Source organism: Pleurodeles waltl, chromosome 11, assembly GCF_031143425.1.
Source record: "Pleurodeles waltl isolate 20211129_DDA chromosome 11, aPleWal1.hap1.20221129, whole genome shotgun sequence".
Taxonomy (NCBI): Eukaryota; Metazoa; Chordata; class Amphibia; order Caudata; family Salamandridae; genus Pleurodeles; species Pleurodeles waltl.
This window is the reverse complement of record NC_090450.1, coordinates 1,568,010-1,586,867: the sequence shown is the minus strand read 5'-3', so window position 1 is coordinate 1,586,867 and position 18,858 is coordinate 1,568,010. Positions and strand designations below refer to the sequence as shown.

Here is an 18,858-nt window from a genome sequence, read left to right as displayed (position 1 = left end):
CGTCACCACTCCCTTAAGTAACCTAACCACTTCCTGCAGTTACATCACCACTCCCTTAAGTAACCTAACCACTTCTTGCAGTTACGTCACCACTCCCTTAAGTAACCTAAGCGCTTCCTGCAGTTACGTCACCACTCCCTTAAGTAACCTAAGCGCTTCCTGCAGTTACATAAGTAACCTAACCACTTCCTGCAGTTACATAAGTAACCTAACCACTTCCTGCAGTTACGTCACCACTCCCTTAAGTAACCTAACCACTTCCTGCAGTTACATCACCACTCCCTTAAGTAACCTAACCACTTCCTGCAGTTACATCACCACTCCCTTAAGTAACCTAACCACTTCCTGCAGTTACGTCACCACTCCCTTAAGTAACCTAAGCGCTTCCTGCAGTTACATAAGTAACCTAACCACTTCCTGCAGTTACATAAGTAACCTAACCACTTCCTGCACTTACGTCACCACTCCCTTAAGTAACCTAACCACTTCCTGCAGTTACGTCACCACTCCCTTAAGTAACCTAACTACTTCCTGCAGTTACGTCACCACTCCCTTAAGTAACCTAACTACTTCCTGCAGTTACGGCACCACTCCCTTAAGTAACCTAACCACTTCCTGCAGTTACATCACCACTCCCTTAAGTAACCTAACCACTTCCTGCAGTTACGGCACCACTCCCTTAAGTAACCTAACCACTTCCTGCAGTTACATCACCACTCCCTTAAGTAACCTAACCACTTCCTGCAGTTACATCACCACTCCCTTAAGTAACCTAACCACTTCTTGCAGTTATATCACCACTTTAAGTAACCTAACCACGTCCTGCAGTTATACTACCACTTCCTTAAGTAACTTAACCACTTTCTGCATTCTGTTTCAGGACCGGACGCGAGGATATGCAGTCTTTTCTTCACTTTATTAAAATCAGCAAGTTCAAAGTTAAACAATAATCAACATTCAAAACATCAACTCCCATGATGTTCAAGCACATAACCATGACAAACAATAAACCAACTCAATGTCATTATGAATGTCCATATAAATGGTAGACAGGAGCAGTCCTTCCTCTTTCTTCACTGCTGCCTGTCAGTTAAGACCTCACTTCCTTCTCGCTCTTTTACGGGGGTGGTCGGGGATTGCCTTGTTATGTGAGCGCTTCACTGTGTTGTTTTTTTGCTATTGTGCATATTTATACTGTACATTTTCTACATTCTTGGCATTCTTTCAAGCGGACAGACGCGCGGTAAGCTGCAACCTGAGCGTGTATTGCTGTTCCATTTTGAGTCGCTAGGGGCGCACGTGCATGCTGTGTTGCTCGAATAATCGGACAGATCACACTTCAGCGCTTCAGGGCCTGCTTGCACTCTTCCCTGCTGGGAATCTTTCTGGTGTTCACTGCAAGCTTTAGTTGTGGAGCACGGCGAGGGGGCTGCCAATAATATGTTAGCCTTGGGCGATCTGGTGCTCTCACTCCTATGTATGCGACACTCCATTGGGGGTACGATATTTGTATATATTTTTTTTGCTGACCCTGCGGTCCTGATTACCACCTTTATATTCCTCTTGGAGTGGACTAAAAATATATATATATATAAGACGTAGACACAGAAAAAAAATAATATATATATATATATATATATATATATCCTCCAACTCTCCTCCAAATAACAGGAGACCCAGGACACCTCCAAGGTGCAAATCAATTTATTTCAGCACACAAATCCAACGCATTTCGGCAGCAGACTTACTCATGGGTATCCAGATAGCCAGGATTATGGGACTTCTGTCTTCCTCTATACAGGCTATCTTTCCGGGTCCACTGCATTACAGAGCCCTTCAACGATTGAAGGCATCACACCTCAGGAAAGGACACACGTACTCAGAATGGGTGGAGCTTTCATTGGAAGCTCGATCAGAGATGCAGTGGTGGTTGAACCACGTGGAGGCATGGAACGGGAGGGCGATCTTTGGTTTCCTTCCTGACCTGGTGATAGAATCGGATGCCTGCAGACTGGGCTGGGGGGCCTGGTGTGGTCAAATAGCCATGGGGGGGGGGGTCTTTGGACCCTGGAGGAGTTGAATCTTCACATCAATTGCCTCGTACTCCTAGCTGGTTCATTTGCGATACGATCCCAGATTCACAACAAGGTATTGTGTTGTGTCCTATTGCATCTGGACAACATCTCAGCCGTCCGGTACATAAACAGGTTGGGAGGCACTCACTCCAGAGTCCTGGCGGAACTGGCAAAGGACTTTTGGCATTATTGCCTGCAGAGACAGATCTCGGTAACAGCGGAATATCTTTTGGGAATTCAGAACAAAGTGGCGCACTGGAACTCCGTTTACCGGAGGTATTCCAGCGATTGGCAACTGGACCCTGCGATCTTTTGGTCTCTGATGGATCGTTGGGGTCCCTTTGGGGTACATCGGTTTGCCTCTCAACTGAATGCGCAGCTTCCAATATACTTCAGTTGGAGACCAGACCCGGGAGCGACATCAGTGGATTCTTTTCTGCAGGATTGGTCAGGAAGTCAGGGTTATGCTTTTCCTCCATTTATGTTGATCCACAGAGTGGGGGCACAGGTCAGACGTCAGGGGGCATCTTTGATTTTGATCACTCCGATCTGGAGAGCTCTGGCATGGTTCCCCACACTTCTCGAATTGTCGTGGATGGCGTCTCTCAAACTTCCGAATTCCATGGGAATCCTTTGGGACCCAGCTGGACGTCCACTCCTGTTGGTGGCTCAGCGGCACCTCAACCTCATGGCTTGGAGGATTTTAGGGGATGTTGAGAAGACATTCACCTTTCACAAGATGCTACTGCCCTTATCAGACAGTCGTGGGCTCTGGGTGAGATCAAGCGATACAAGTCAACCTGGAACAGATGGGCTCATTGGTGTCTGGAGAGGAAGGTGGATCCCTTGGGGCCCCCGTTGCTCTTGTAGTCAACTAACTAGCATAATTGTATACTTCCGGGTTAGCATATTGCATAATCAGTTCTTTCCATTGTGCCATTCCTGCGGGCCACGGCCAGGCCAATAATTTACCAGTTGGAGAAAATCCTTGGGTGAGTAAACTGCTCAAAGGCATTCGATTGTCAAGACCTCCAGAACCCAGATACTCCGGCTTATGGGATGTCAATAAAGTAGTCAACCTTATCTCTTCATGAACGGATAACCAGTTTTTGTCCAGGAAACAGATCTCAGATAAATTGGTGATGCTCTTATGCCTTATTTCCTGCAAGAGGGTTTCAGACGTGGGTGCCTTAGATATATCAGCAAGGGTTTTCACTTCTGATGGGGTTATGTTTACCATTTCCAGGAGGACTAAAACAATTAAAAGGTTGGTTTCATATCCCAGTTTTGATTCTCATCCTAATTTATGTGTAGTAAGATGTCTTAAGACATATGAGGAGCCTAGCACTCCGGGAGAGAGACAGTTATTGATTACTATCAAGAAACCATTTAAGGCAGCAGCATCTCCTACTATAGCCAAGTGGGTAAAATGGATTATGTTGGTGGCAGGAACAGACGTTCAGCTCTTCGGGGCTCATTCCACCAGAGGGGCGATGGTTAGAAAGCCATTCAGGTAGGTGGTAGATTAGAGGACATTATGAAGGTGGCAGATTGGTCCTCTGAATCAGTTTTCAAGAGGTTCTATTTCCAACCTCTACATGAAGCTGCATCGTTGGTAGTGAGTAAGCTTTGAACTTGCATAATCCTCACCTCCAGTCCTGAAATAGAATTAACAATTTCCTAACTCATGTGAAGGAAAGTCAATTCTAGTAAGGAAGGAAACGGAAGCGAGGACTATCCCGCCCTCATACTGATGCAGTGTTACCCGCCCTGGGGTTGCTCTTCTCAGTTCGTGCCTTGCTTGGAGGATTTTTTTTTATTATTTTTTTTTAACAGGTCGGTTGCAATTTCCACTCTTTATGAGCAAACGATTGTATGATGTGCTGTTATTCTATTATGACTTTTCTGTCTGATGTGTTTAATATGGATTGAGGTTGTAAGATTTATTTTCTGTTGGTGCTATTGACTAACATTCAGTTTTTTACTATGGTTTCTCTCCCATGGGTCTTGTTCTGTACCTCTGATATCTCCTTTATTTTTTAGGAGGCCATTCCAAGGGCGATTGAGGTCGCGTGTACTTAACTTCCGACAGTGAAGAAGAGGAAGAACTGCTCCCGTCTACCATTTATATGGACATTGATACAGACAGTGGATTGGTTTATTGGTTGTCATGGTTATGTGCTTGAACAGCATGGGTGTTGGAGTTTATTATTGTTTAACTTTGAACTTGTTGATTTTAATAAATTGAAGAAAGGAGTGCATAATCCTCACCTCCGTGACCTTAATAGAATTGTAACTTTCCTTCACGTGAGCTAGGAAAGTTTTCATTTACTTCACCACTTACTTAATCACTTCCTGAAGTTATATCACCACTTCCTTAAGTAACCTAACCACTTCCTGCAGTTATGTGACCCCTTACTTTAGAATCCTAACCACTTCCTTATGTGATGTAACCACGCCCTGCATTAAGATCACCACTTCCTGCTTTTATTTTTCTTCGTTGTGTCCTGGAACAGAGTTTTATTTCTGGAAAGCTTGGTATGGATTTCCTTTTTTGAGATTCTAGTTTGTTTTTGTGTGATTAAAATGTTACTTTTGTGCTGTTTATAGCCACAGTTGTACCGGTTGCTGGTTTCTCTTTTTATTTCTGTTTGAGCCACCCCAGGAGGCACACTGTTGGGATCAGACTCTTGGAATCCTGACCTGAATATGTTACTCAAGCCCCTGCAGTGGTCTTCAGGTGAGACAGTCAGCAGACAAACCACAAGCAGGGGGAAGACCGGGTGCCCCCCCACTCCTCAACCATCCACCCTTCTCAAAAAGGGAGAAAAAGCTTGGGCTCTCAGGCCAGGTTGGGAGTCCCGGCCTTCAGTGGAAGCATCGTGAGTTAGCAGAGTGGACTTATGAAGAGATGGACTGTATTTTTGCTAGCGGCGAAGAGTCCACAAAAACAGGAGGGTGGAAAATAAAGCGACCAGAAGAGTGCCGAATGGGCAAGTGACCCAGAAAGTGGGGAGCCGGGGATATGGATGGTTCATTTTTAGGGTGTCCAGACAGGTAGGCAAAATGGAGCACTGAAGGAAGGGAACGTGTCACTGAATTGGGGAACAGATGAGAGTGTTGAATACTTTGTTTGGAGTGCAGGGTTAGGCTAGACTGGTCATCGGATGTGCCTCATCCCAATAAAATAATAATCTATAGCACAAGAAGATTCCTCTAATATGAAAGCAGAGCTCAGTGATAGTGGCTTTCCTCTGAGCTCCTCAAACAGTTCTTTTTGAAGCTTTGCCCCATCCATCCACCTATCTCTTCCACGCACGTGTGAAATACCATAAGCCACAAGTAGTCCAAGTCAGTCGTGCTGCAGTGGAAACACAGAAAAGTCTCTTTGATGCAGGGCTTTGAGATTACAGCAATATGAGGTATCTTTTACAAACTCCTTAAATGAAGAAACAGCCAGAATAATCTTAACTCCTATGGGAGGGAGGGCGGGCTCAGAGCGGACACAAAAATCCTGGTCTCGGAGTAATGAAAATTACTGGAAAGTAAATGGATCATTGCAAGAAGGTCGACAAGTTTGGAAGCAATGTGTCAGCCATCTTGGAATGATGAAGAATGATAAAACAGCAAAAGCCTTCCAAGATGGTCATATGTGTACTGAAACGCTGGCAGCCATCTTGGAAAGGTTTCTATTATACTTTAGGCAAAAACATTCAAAGATGGCCACCTGTGCATGTTCACCCATGCTCACTTGTGGGCAGCCATCTTAGAATGTTTCTTGTCAAAGAGAAGCTCTGAATCTCTACTCAGCATTTCATCCTTCTGAGGTCAATTAGATCAGCAGAACAGCAATTAAAAATTATTGCTAATTCAGCACCAAGCTGCCCCAAGGAGAGAACATTCACTTAGATATAGTCATGTTATGGACACAGTGTGTGTGGAGTAGCTTCTCCATTATGTTGTATGATTTGCAATTATCTATTGAAAACCCAATGGGTCTGGCTTTAAAAAAACGTAAATAGCATTTGTGCATGTCTGTGTTTGTATTCTTTAGCACACTAAGCCAGACCTGTTAGTTTTGAAGCCACGTTATACTGAGTACAGGAATGTTTTCTATACAACTGAATGGTTCTCAAATCATCGACCTCAGAAGGATGAAGGATGTGGAGCTATATGAATTCAAAGCTGTGACCACGAGGTAAACACAAATTATTGGAGTGAAACATTAGACCACTAAACCACCAGACCCAGTTCTGAATATGTTTGACTGTCCTGCCTTAGTTGCATCGAGAAATTAAATCACACAGCAGCAGTCCGTGTAATAAGCCGCGCGAGACCAGAAATGAGAAGTCATACTCCAGCCGAGTACACTGCCCCTCCAGGTACATGTCAGGTGCTGGACTTGGGGTGGCAGCAGGATCAGGAAAAACCAGCAGTAAAGTAACTTCAGGTGCACTCCCAAGACATGGCCCAGCTCCTGCTGGCATCTCCTATATTTGCATTGTTGTGCAACTGAGTTATTATCCGCACAGAGTCAGCCCTGAATCAAGCAGGGTAGCACTGCCAGACACTTTAATCCCAATGTAAATAGGTCTCACATGACACCACTGCTGGAGGAGGCTCTGTGCTGAGCTACAGGGATATCATGTTTGCTATACTTAAAGGCAATTACATTGCATAGAAGTGAAAACTCCCTCAACAGTTAGGGTGTCACTCTATCAATGACGTCTCCATGCTACGTTACATAAAACAAGCATTGGCAATGCCAATAAGTCTGTCTTGTGAATAAAAGCGCCTTTGGGTCAATGATGTGTTTAAGCACGCAGGAAGTCATCGTACAAGTACTCGGTCTCATCTTGTACTCATGCTTCCATCCATCCACTGACTCATTCTTGCATTCACCCAAAGACACAACTGTAATAAAAACACACAAAAAAACCAACAACACATGCAAGGTAAATTAAAAGAATTCAAGTGGAAAAAAGAAAACATGCTGCCATCTAAACAGTGCAGATATGCTTTTAATAACTAAAGATTGCATGTGGTGTCCATCTTACAGTGGTATTGCACATAGTGTATCCTCGTTTTAAAGTTCCAGCATGGCCGCCACATTGGAACCAATGTGTTGGCCATCTTGGAATGGTAACACAATGATACACTATGGACTACAGCATTGTATCCTATGTCTCCAGGTTCAGAGGAAGTTGGCATGTGGAATGTAGTGCACTGAGGATAAAATGAGCGGCAAGCAGCGAGCCCCTTATCATTGGCCGGAGACCTGGAGCATCTTCTTAAGAAACATTAAACTAAACAGAGGAGAAGAAAAAAACTGAGAGGGGAACTATAAAAGGAGAAAAATGAAATCTCATATACTGGCCGGCCTGTCCTGAGACCGATGTGCGCTTAGCTCAAGCTTTATTCGGTTGTAATAATTAAAACCATAAAAACAGCATCACTGCAAATAACAAATAAATAGATCATACAGTAGTTAAAATTAATAAAAATACATTAAAATAACCAGTACTTCATAAAGTACAATAAAACTGGGTGAGTCCCTCACTGAACCCTTGCACGCATGGCAGCTTTTAAAAAACAAGCAATAGGAAATACAGTATCTTCTGACAACATCTGCAGACGTTTGAAAGTACACTCTAAGGAGGGAAATTCTCCTTTGGTCACAGCCGCAGGGTGGCAAAGATGGAAATGTGTGCCAGCCCCAAGGAAACCTAAAAGCTGAGGTTTCAGATTCAATGTAAATCTGGTTATCTGGAAACAAGCTTGGCGGGAGGCTACCCTCGTAGGGTCGGGCTCTATCAAGTGCCAAGTTTTCAACAATAAATACCTTTGGAGAGCTTCCATTTCCCTAATTAACAATTTAGTTCTCATAAAATATCTCAGTCAACCATGATCAGCCTTAACAAGTGAAACGCACTCACTGTCAGGTGGATTTGCACGTGAACTGAAAATGCCGTCACTCACAGAGCGCGATACAAGCGAGCCAATGACTGATGTGGACTGAACCCGTACCCCAAGCAGCTTCCGGTCATGGATGGAAGCAGAGGGTGAATGAACCTCAGACAGACCAATGGCAGAACAGAGCTGACGCAGCAGCCCACTATCTATCTATGTGGATACATTTGATTATATATATATATATATATATATATATATATATATTTATTTATATATTAATTGAAAAAAAGCAAAGGTCACAGTGACGTTATAGTTAGGAAATAGAATGAAAAGAAACCATAGAAATGTACCTAAAAAAAAACAAAGGTTACAGGGGCGTCATAGTTAGGCTCACATTTTAAACATGCAACACCATCGAACTTCACCAGTTATTCTTAGAATAACCTCAATTAACTATAACTTGTGCCCTAAGATAACGATAACTCGCAGCCTCGCCATGCACAGTTTTTCATCAAAAATGTTTCTGCAAATATTAAATTGATATCATCAGTGATGTTATCAAAGATGTAATGAATGCCGGAGTTTGTGGGGTAATTAGCAGTGCATGGCAAAGGCGTGAGTTATAATTATCTTCGGGCACAAAATGGGGGTTCCAAAAAGCTTTTCCTCATTTATTTTTCATAGGGCGTTTGAACAGCGATGGTGCCTGAAACACTCGACAGAATTACACCAAATTTGGCAGAACGGTAACTCTTGGTCCAGAAAGAGACCTTTTTTGTTATTTGGTGTAAAACTGTTCAGTAGTTTGAGAAATTTAAGAAAATCCAAAGTTGTATATATAGGAAAGCAAAGGATATGCTATCCCTCCCAATCTCGTCATGAGATCGGATTGGCTGCCAGCACTTCAACAAGGTAGTGTTGGCAGCCACCTTGGACACTGGGCTTCAGCCGAGTCACCAAAAAAAGAAGTATGAAAAGAAAAAAAAAAAAAAAAGAAAAAAAAAAAAAAAAAAGAAGAAGAAGAAAAGGGGCCACAGTAGATTCACCCTGACTAAATAGATCTGGTGCTGGGGGCCCAGAGGGACCCCCCCAGAGCTAAAAAGCATTTTTATAAAAAGTTTGCCGCCATTCGCAGTAGATCCAGGGAATCAGTTTAAAAAAAACAAGTGCGGACTCCTGCACTTGTTTTTTAAACAGACCCCAGGTGGGCCAGAACCTGGGGCAAAGGTAATTGAAGAGGAGCCATGCAGCCCCCCTCGAAGAGCCAATACGGCCCCTTGGGACCGCCACCATCCAGGGATGGCTCCTGCTATGTCGCGGTGTGCTTTTGTTTGGTGGAAGCCGACAGCCCTCAGTCCCTGGTGAGATAACCTGGTGTTCATGCCCTCAGTCCCTGATGAGAGGATCCTGTGTTCACGTCCTCACTCCCTGGTGAGAGGACCCTCAGTCCCTGGTGTTCACACCCTCAGTCCCTGGTGAGAGGACCTGGTGCTCATGCCCTCTGTCCCTGGTGAGAGGATCTGGTGTTCACGCCCTTAGTCCCTGGTGAGAGGACCCGGTGCTCACATCCTCCACACTGAACATGATGTCACATCCCAAGGAGTCTGTGGGGCTTCTATAGTTTGGACATGAAAGGTGAGGGCAGTACGAGCCTTCTAGGCAGGCGATGAGGCAACTGTAGTTTGTATTCTGACTGGGAAGGAGGGGCTGGGGAGGCAGCAGATGGTTATCTCTGAAGAAGGTTGTGTCACTTTCCCCGAGTGTGACCCACCTGCAAATCAGAGCCAAGAGCTCCACAGATCTCTGTTGGCTTTTCAACTGAGGAAAACTCCAGAAAGCCAACAGGCATTGGCAAAGCTAGTAGATCTTGCCTATGCAAAAGAGATTGGCTTTGCCAATGTATTTTAGCAATGTTGTGCACAAGCGTGGCTGCTGTTCAGCATGGCTAAAGGTTAGTGGCATAGAGGCGAGTGGTGTGGAGTGCATTAGCATAGAGTGTTGGGGAGTGCAGTGGCATGGAATTCAGCGGCGTACAATGCAGTGTCATAGAATGTAGTGGCGTAGATTAGAGTGGTGCATGGTAGAGTGCAGTAGTGCAGACTAGAGTGGCAGATACTGGAGTGGCACAGAGTTGAGTGGCAGAGAATACAGTGGAGGAGACTAGAGTAGAGCGGCCTAGAGTAGGGTGGTGTGGAGTGGTGCCGAGAGGAGTGGCGTAAACTTGAGTGATGCAGAGGGAGGTGGCATAGAGTATAGTGTGGTACAGTGCAGTGGCAGAGCACAGTGGCATAAAGTGGAGTAATACAGGGTACATCGGCAGAGTTCAGTGGCAGAGAGTGCAGTGATACAGGGTAGAGTGTCAGAGTGCAGTGATGTAGAGTGGAGTAGGGTGGTATAGAGAACAGTGATAGAGTAGAGTGCAGTGGCATGGAGTGCACTGACAGAGTGCAGCGGTTAAGAGTAGAGTGGCGCAGAGTGCAGTGGCATAGAGGGGCACCAACAAAATTCACAACAAATGTCAGAACATCCAGGTTTGTTGCTCCAATGCAGCTTTTATTAGCTTTAATATGGAAACCATATCCAATGGTGTCGCATGGAGCGTTTGAAGAGCTGGTAGTATGGCTTATCATGGCTATTATTATGGATTTAATTACAGAGCCCTGATGAAGTTCACGGATGACAAATGAAACGTGTTGGCTGGTTTCTGTTTGGCATATTGAAACTAATAACAGCTGCTCTGGAGCGACATATTGTTGTGCCCTCCATTCAGAATATATGTACTTTGGACCTACTTGGTCGCGCCGTTGGAGCAGCAGGTGCTTTGGTTGGGAGCACTACATAAAGAGACACCGTGGACAAGGGGGAGGCGCGGTTGCCTTTGGCTCGCTGTGCCAGTTGGTTTACATTTTGCAGGCAGTGGCAAGGAATAGATGGTTTCAGAGTAGAGTGAAGTGGCGTACATTGGAGTGGTGAAGGGTAGAGTGCAGTTGCCTAGAGTGATAGAGTCTAATGACAGAGTAAAGTGGTGTAGAGTGCAGTGGTGCAGAGTAGGTTAGAGTGGCATACAGTGGACTGGTGTGAAGTGTAGGAGCATAGAGCTAAGTGTTACGAAGTGAAGTGCATTGGCGCAGAGTGTTTTGGCTTAGAGTGCAGTGTTGCAGGGAGGCGTGGAGTACAGTGGCTTGGAGTCGAGGTGTGTAAAGTAGATTTGTGTGGCCCAGACTGGAGTGCAGTGCAGTGTAGAGTGCAATGGCCAAGAGTGCATTGGCAATGAGTAGAGTGGTACAGGATAGAGTGGAGAGGCACAGCATGAAATGACAGACTGCCGAGATGTAGAGGGGCGGGTGCAGACTAGAGGACAGTGGCCTGGAGTGGTGCAGAGTGGAGGGTGCAGAGTAGAGTGCAATGGCAATGAGTAGAGTGGTACAGGATAGAGTGGAGAGGCTCAGCATGAAATGACAGACTGCCGAGACGTAGAGGGGCGAGTGCAGACTAGAGGACAGTGGCCTGGAGTGGTGCAGAGTGGAGGGTGCAGAGTAGAGTGCAATGGCAATGAGTAGAGTGGTACAGGATAGAGTGGAGAGGCACAGCATGAAATGACAGACTGCTGAGACTTAGAGGGGCGAGTGCAGACTAGAGGACAGTGGCCTGGAGTGGTGCAGAGTGGAGGGTGCAGACTAGAGGACAGTGGCCTGGAGTGATGCAGAGTGGAGGGTGCAGAGTAGAGTGCATTGGCAATGAGTACAGTGGTACAGGATAGAGTGGAGAGGCACAGCATGAAATGACTGCCGAGACGTAGAGGGGCGAGTGCAGACTAGAGGACAGTGGCCTGGAGTGATGCAGAGTGGAGGGTGCAGAGTAGAGCGCATTGGCAATGAGTAGAGTGGTACAGGATAGAGTGGGGAGGCACAGCATGAAATGACAGACTGCTGAGACTTAGAGGGGCGAGTGCAGACTAGAGGACAGTGGCCTGGAGTGGTGCATTCGTGGTGTGGTGGCACGCCGCCATTACAGACAACACAGTCCCAATTGAAATGACCATTACATTTGCACAGACGAACAGTTTTACAAATAAAACTATACAGTGCACAGATGAAAATGTGTGGAAATTGCATCACCTAGTTTATTGATTTGTTTGATCATATTAAAGTATTTGTTTTCAACACGCTTCAGAAATAACATAAAATATGCTTCATTTGTGTGTTCATATTTCTGGTATATTCTGAAATACTTACTGTTCATTTAAATATTATCATGCGCTACAAATAAACTCTTTCCTATACCCAGTATCCAGCAAGATTGTCACAAAAATCGTCTCGAATTCAGAAAAAGAAAAGTAAACAAGCACCCACTGTAGAGAGTGGCGGACATTTGACCTCAGTCTTTGAATGCACAGCTAATGTTATGAGATAAGAACAAGATTTAAGTGCTTGTTAACAGAAAGCCAGTATGTGGAAGGATACAGAAAACATGGTTAAGGCAACAAGAGGGGTGAACTGAACCTGGTTAGCCTAAAGCAAATAAATTCAGCTAAATGAAAGCCAGTACGTTTGAGTTACAAACCACAAAGTCAATGGTAAGCAGCGAGCAGAATGCATTCCTAGGTCAACTTTCTGAAAGTCCCCAAGATTTCCTTAACAAACCAGACAGCTGCAGTGTCTCATACGCAGTGACCCAAAAAGTAAACTTTGTCACTATGGAGCTCAGTACATTCCAGGCAGAGCGTAATTACCGTATGGCATTCCACACTGCTTGATTCCAGGTTGGTCAGCTTTTTCACACCTGGTTTTCCAGGTGGGAGTGCAGCAGATTTGATTTTACTGTGCAGTAATATTGTTTGCTAAAATGCACAAGGCATTGACTGAAGCAGCAGCAAAGAAATATTACCCATTTTTTGGGGACTGGGAGGAACATGGAAGAAAGATCCTTCTTCCCTACAGAGTCCACTCACCCCTTCTCTTACCCTCCACCCACAAGTCCTCAGAAACATTTTCCAGTGCATTGTCTGCTGGACCTGGTCTGTGTGTGTGGCAGAAGCTTGCACTGCTGCTGTATGTGCTGCACCTGGTCTGTGTTTGTGACAGAAGCTTGCACTGCTGCTGTATGTGCTGGACCTGGTCTGTGTGTGGCAGAAGCTTGCAGTGCTGGAGTATGTGCTGCACCTAGTCAGTGTGTGTGTCATAAGCTTGCACTGCTGTGTGTGCTGCACCTGGTCTGTGTTTGTGACAGAAGCTTGCACTGCTGTGTGTGCTGCACCTGGTCTGTGTTTGTGACAGAAGGTTGCACTGCTGTGTGTTCTGCACCTGGTCTGTGTTTGTGACAGAAGCTTGCACTGCTGTATGTGCTGCACCTGGTCTGTGTGTGTGGCAGAAGCTTGCACTGCTGTATGTGCTGCACCTGGTCTGTGTGTGTGGCAGAAGCTTGCACTGCTGTGTGTGCTGCACCTGGTCTGTGTTTGTGACAGAAGCTTGCACTGCTGTGTGTGCTGCACCTGGTCTGTGTTTGTGACAGAAGCTTGCACTGCTGTGTGTTCTGCACCTGGTCTGTGTGTGTGGCAGAAGCTTGCACTGCTGCATGTGCTGCACCTGGTCTGTATTTGTGACAGAAGCTTGCACTGCTGCTGTATGTGCTGCGCCTGGTCTGTGTGTGTGACAGAAGCTTGCACTGCTGTGTGTGCTGCATCTGGTCTGTGTGTGTGACAGAAGCTTGCACTGCTGTGTGTGCTGCACCTGGTCTGTGTTTGTGACAGACGCTTGCACTGCTGTGTGTGCTGCACCTGGTCTGTGTTTGTGACAGAAGCTTGCACTGCTGTGTGTGCTGCACCTGGTCTGTGTGTGTGACAGAAGCTTGGACTGCTGCTGCATGTGTTGAACCTGATCTATCCTTGTGACAGAAGCTTGCACTGCTGGTGTATGTGCTGCACCAGAACTGAGTTTGAGAAGGAAGCTTTCAGTGCTGCTGTATGTGCTGCACCTAGTCCATGATGGAAGCTTGCACTGCTGTGTGTGCTGCATCTGGTCTGTGTTTGTGACAGAAGCTTGCACTGCTGTGTGTTCTGCACCTGGTCTGTTTGTGACAGAAGCTTGCACTGCTGCTTTATTTGCTGCACCTGGTCTGTGTCTGTGGCAGAAGCTTGCACTGCTGTGTGTGCTGCACCTGGTCTGTGTCTGTGACAGAAGCTTGCACTGTCACTGTCTGTGCTGCACCTGGTCTGTGTTTGTGACAGAAGCTTGCAATGCTGCTGTATGTGCTGCACCTGGTCTGTTTGTGACAGAAGCTTGCACTGCTGCTGTATACGATGCACCTGATCTGTGCCTGTGACAGAAGCTTGCACTGCTGCAGTAAGTGCTGCACCTGGTCTGTGTCTGTGACAGAAGCTTGCACTGTCACGGTCTGTGCTGCACCTGGTCTGTGTTTGTGACAGAAGCTTGCAATGCTGCTGTATGTGCTGCACCTGGTCTGTTTGTGACAGAAGCTTACACTGCTGCTGTCTGCGCTATACCTGATCTGTGTCTGTGACGGAAGCTTGCACTGCTGCTCATGTGCTGCACCGGGTCTGTGACAGAAGCTTGCATGGCTGCAGCATACGATGCACCTGGTCGGTGTCTGTGACAGAAGCTTGCAATGCTGCTGTCTGCACTATACCTGATCTGTGACTGTGACTGTGACAGAAGCTTGCAATGCTGCAGCATACGATGCACCTGATCTGTGTTTGTGACGGAAGCTTGCACTGCTGCTCATGTGCTGCACCGGGTCTGTGACAGAAGCTTGCAATCCTGCGGCATACGATGCACCTGATCTGTGTTTGTGACGGAAGCTTGCACTGCTGCTCATGTGCTGCACCGGGTCTGTGACAGAAGCTTGCAATGCTGCGGCATACGATGCACCTGATCTGGGTCTGTGACGGAAGCTTGCACTGCTGCTCATGTGCTGTACCGGGTCTGTGACAGAAGCTTGCATGGCTGCAGCATACGATGCACCTGGTCGGTGTCTGTGACAGAAGCTTGCAATGCTGCTCATGTGCTGCACCGGGTCTGTGACAGAAGCTTGCATGGCTGCAGCATACGATGCACGTGGTCGGTGTCTGTGACAGAAGCTTGCAATGCTGCTGTCTGCACTATACCTGATCTGTGACTGTGACTGTGACAGAAGCTTGCAATGCTGCGGCATACGATGCACCTGATCTGTGTTTGTGACGGAAGCTTGCACTGCTGCTCATGTGCTGCACCGGGTCTCTGACAGAAGCTTGCATGGCTGCAGCATACGATGCACCTGGTCGGTGTCTGTGACAGAAGCTTGCAATGCTGCTGTCTGCACTATACCTGATCTGTGACTGACAGAAGCTTGCAATGCTGCGGCATACGATGCACCTGATCTGTGTTTGTGACGGAAGCTTGCACTGCTGCTCATGTGCTGCACCGGGTCTGTGACAGAAGCTTGCATGGCTGCAGCATACGATGCACCTGGTCGGTGTCTGTGGCAGAAGCTTGCAATGCTGCTGTCTGCACTATACCTGATCTGTGACTGTGACAGAAGCTTGCAATGCTGCGGCATACGATGCACTTGATCTGCGTCTGTGACGGAAGCTTGCACTGCTGCGGCACACAATGCACCTGATCTGTGTCTGTGACAAAAGCTTGCACTGCTGCGGCACACGATGCACCTGATCTGTGTCTGTGACAAAAGCTTGCACTGCTGCTCATGTGCTGCACCGGGTCTGTGACAGAAGCTTGCACTGCTGCTGTCTGCGCTATGCCTGATCTGTATCTGTGACGGAAGCTTGCACTGCTGCTGCATACGATGCACCTGATCTGTGTTTGTGACGGAAGCTTGCACTGCTGCTGTCTGCGCTATACCTGATCTGTGTCTGTGACAGAAGCTTGCACTGCTGCTGTCTGCGCTATGCCTGATCTGTGTCTGTGACGGAAGCTTGCACTGCTGCTGTCTGCGCTATACCTGATCTGTGTCTGTGACAGAAGCCTGGACTGCTGCGGCATACAATGCACCTGGTCGGTGTCTGTGACAGAAGCTTGCAATGCTGCTGTCTGCACTATACCTGATCTGTGACTGTGACAGAAGCTTGCAATGCTGCGGCATACGATGCACCTGATCTGGGTCTGTCACGGAAGCTTGCACTGCTGCTCATGTGCTGCACCTGGTCTGTGACCAAAGCTTGCAATGCTGCTCATGTGCTGCACCGGGTCTGTGACAGACGCTTGCACTGCTGCGCCATACGATGCACCTGATCTGTGTCTGTGACAGAAGCTTGCACTGCTGCTCATGTGCTGCACCGGGTCTGTGACAGAAGCTTGCACTGCTGCTGTCTGCGCTATACCTGATCTGTGTCTGTGACGGAAGCTTGCACTGCTGCTGCATACGATGCACCTGATCTGTGTTTGTGACAGAAGCTTGCACTGCTGCTGCATACGATGCACCTGATCTGTGTTTGTGACAGAAGCTTGCACTGCTGCGGCATACGATGCACCTGATCTGTGTCTGTGACGGAAGCTTGCACTGCTGCGCCATACGATGCACCTGGTCGGTGTTTAAGATACCAGAGTGCTCAGGCTTCCTTTGGCAGGCCTCCCATTATCCATCAAACCTGGATGCTCATGTGCCGCCCGCACCACGAGTCTCTCCATTTAAACTGTTGAGCCTAAGTGGACAGTAACTTGTCTTCTGCTGGACGGTCACCCCCAGGTCCCACCAGTGGGGTCGCATTACTGCCGTTCAAGTGGGATGTCACTTCAACTAGTTCCTTTGGGCTCCCCAAAGCCCTCATGTTGGGATTTCCAGGTCATATTTCAGTACTCACCGTTATGCATTTGAAACATTTGTGTGCTTGGAAAATTTTTGTCAATTCTGAGGCCGGGCTCGGTTGTTCCTAGACACCCAGGTGTGTGAACAGCTGCACCTTACAAACACTTGGGGTTGCTCCTCCCCTGGAAGGGCCTGGTGCTTCTGCTGGTTTGTGTTCATTCTTTTAACTGCCTGCACTGTTGACTCACTACCCCAAGGTGCTAAGAAGAGCCCACGCATGGGGTGAAGAGAGCAGGTGGCCACCAGGTTTCACCACCGGAGCCTGGTGCACACCTGTGCTTCCTGCTCGTCAGTGCAGCATCTCCGTGGATGGAGGCCTCTTGTGTACGCCACAAGTGATGGTGAACACTCACTGCCCCAAGGCGCTAAGAAGAGCCCACGCATGGGGTGAAGAGAGCAGGTGGCCAGCAGGTTTCACCACCGGAGCCTGGTGCACACCTGTGCTTCCTGCTCGTCAGTGCAGCATCTCCGTGGATGGAGACCTCTTGTGTACACCACAAGTGATGGTGGACTCCTACTGCCCCAAGGCGCTAAGAAGAGCCCACGCAGGGGGCGAAGAGAGCAGGTGGCCAGCAGGTTTCACCACCAGAGCCTGGTGCACACCTGTGCTTCCTGCTCGTCAGTGCAGCATCTCCGTGGATGGAGGCCTCTTGTGTGCACCACAAGTGATGGTGAACTCCCACTGCCCCAAGGTGCTAAGAAGAGCCCACGCATGGGGTGAAGAAAGCAGGTGGCCAGCAGGTTTCACCACCGGAGCCTGGTGCACACCTGTGCTTCCTGCTCGTCAGTGCAGCATCTCCGTGGATGGAGGCCTCGTGTGCACCACAAGTGATGGTGAACACTCAGTGCTTCAAGGCGCTACGAAGAACCCATGCAGGGGTGAAGAGAGCATTTGGCCACCGGAGCCTGGTGCGCAACTGTGCTTCCTGCTCGTCAGTGCAGCATCTCCGTGGATGGAGGCCTCTTGTGTACACCACAAGTGATGGTGGACTCCTACGGCCCCAAGGCGCTAAGAAGAGCCCACGCAGGGGGCGAAGAGAGCAGGTGGCCAGCAGGTTTCACCACCAGAGCCTGTTGCGCACCTGTGCTTCCTGCTCGTCAGTGCAGCATCTCCGTGGATGGAGGCCTCTTGTGTGCACCACAAGTGATGGTGAACTCCCACTGCCCCAAGGTGCTAAGAAGAGCCCACGCATGGGGTGAAGAAAGCAGGTGGCCAGCAGGTTTCACCACCGGAGCCTGGTGCACACCTGTGCTTCCTGATCATCAGTGCAGCATCTCCGTGGATGGAGACCTCTTGTGTACACCACATATTTCTGGCCGAGTCACGCAGAGCAGTAAGTCACCTTGCTGTGGTGTCCTGTGCCAGGGAAAGGGCAGGAACGTGCGTATTTATCCAATGTAACGCATTCTTGTCCTTTACGCCTGCACGGGCAGGGTTTTAGCAGCCTAGCACCAACGCAGGCACCCTTGCACCGTGGTCCAGGAAGGAACCATCGAGAGGCAAGTTCCAAAGCAGCACGCATAGAAAGAGAAAAACCAAAAGATACTTCTCCTCGTTACACCTCTCCTGGCGTGGCGTATCTTTTGGCATATTCCCAGCTTTAACAAGTTTGGTAAATCTGGAAATGCAACAAAAACCAAGGGGGCTGCGTGGGAGCGCCCACTCTCTTCCCTGGTGCAGAGTAATGAATGCTGCGATTTATGCTGCTTTGCATTACACCAGATTTTTGAAGCCATTCAAAGCCAAGGAAAGTGGTCCGGCATGGCTTCGAAAACCTGACAATGTTTGCGTCACTCTTGCACCACGTTGCGTGGTGCAAGTGCGGCGCAAAGTGGGTCATAGATGCGTCCGGGTCTGCAGCCGCTGTTCCCGCTGTCTCCGCGAGGGCTGCGGGTGGAGGGACCTCAGACACCTTCCATTTTTCTGTCCTCCTTGGCCGCTTCCCCCTCTTTTCCTCCCTCTCTGGCCCCCGAGTTGATCCCTCGGTCTGGGATGATCCACTTTAAGTTTCTACTGTGGTCTCCTCACCAGCTCAGGTTTCTGTATTAT

General features: G+C 47.9%; 1 protein-coding gene and 1 long non-coding RNA gene across 3 annotated transcripts in view; one reads left to right on the top strand and one right to left on the bottom strand.

Annotated features, from left to right (window-relative positions):
- The window catches only part of LOC138265201 (uncharacterized), a 101,474-nt gene extending 97,135 nt beyond the window's left edge, over positions 1–4,339 (top strand). The window contains exon 3 of the long non-coding RNA XR_011199311.1: positions 4,119–4,339. This is a non-coding gene — a long non-coding RNA (uncharacterized lncRNA). The remainder of the gene's footprint in view (positions 1–4,118) is intronic.
- The window catches only part of LOC138265200 (probable cation-transporting ATPase 13A4), a 249,446-nt gene that overhangs the window by 214,455 nt on the left and 16,133 nt on the right, over positions 1–18,858 (bottom strand). The window lies entirely within an intron of this gene.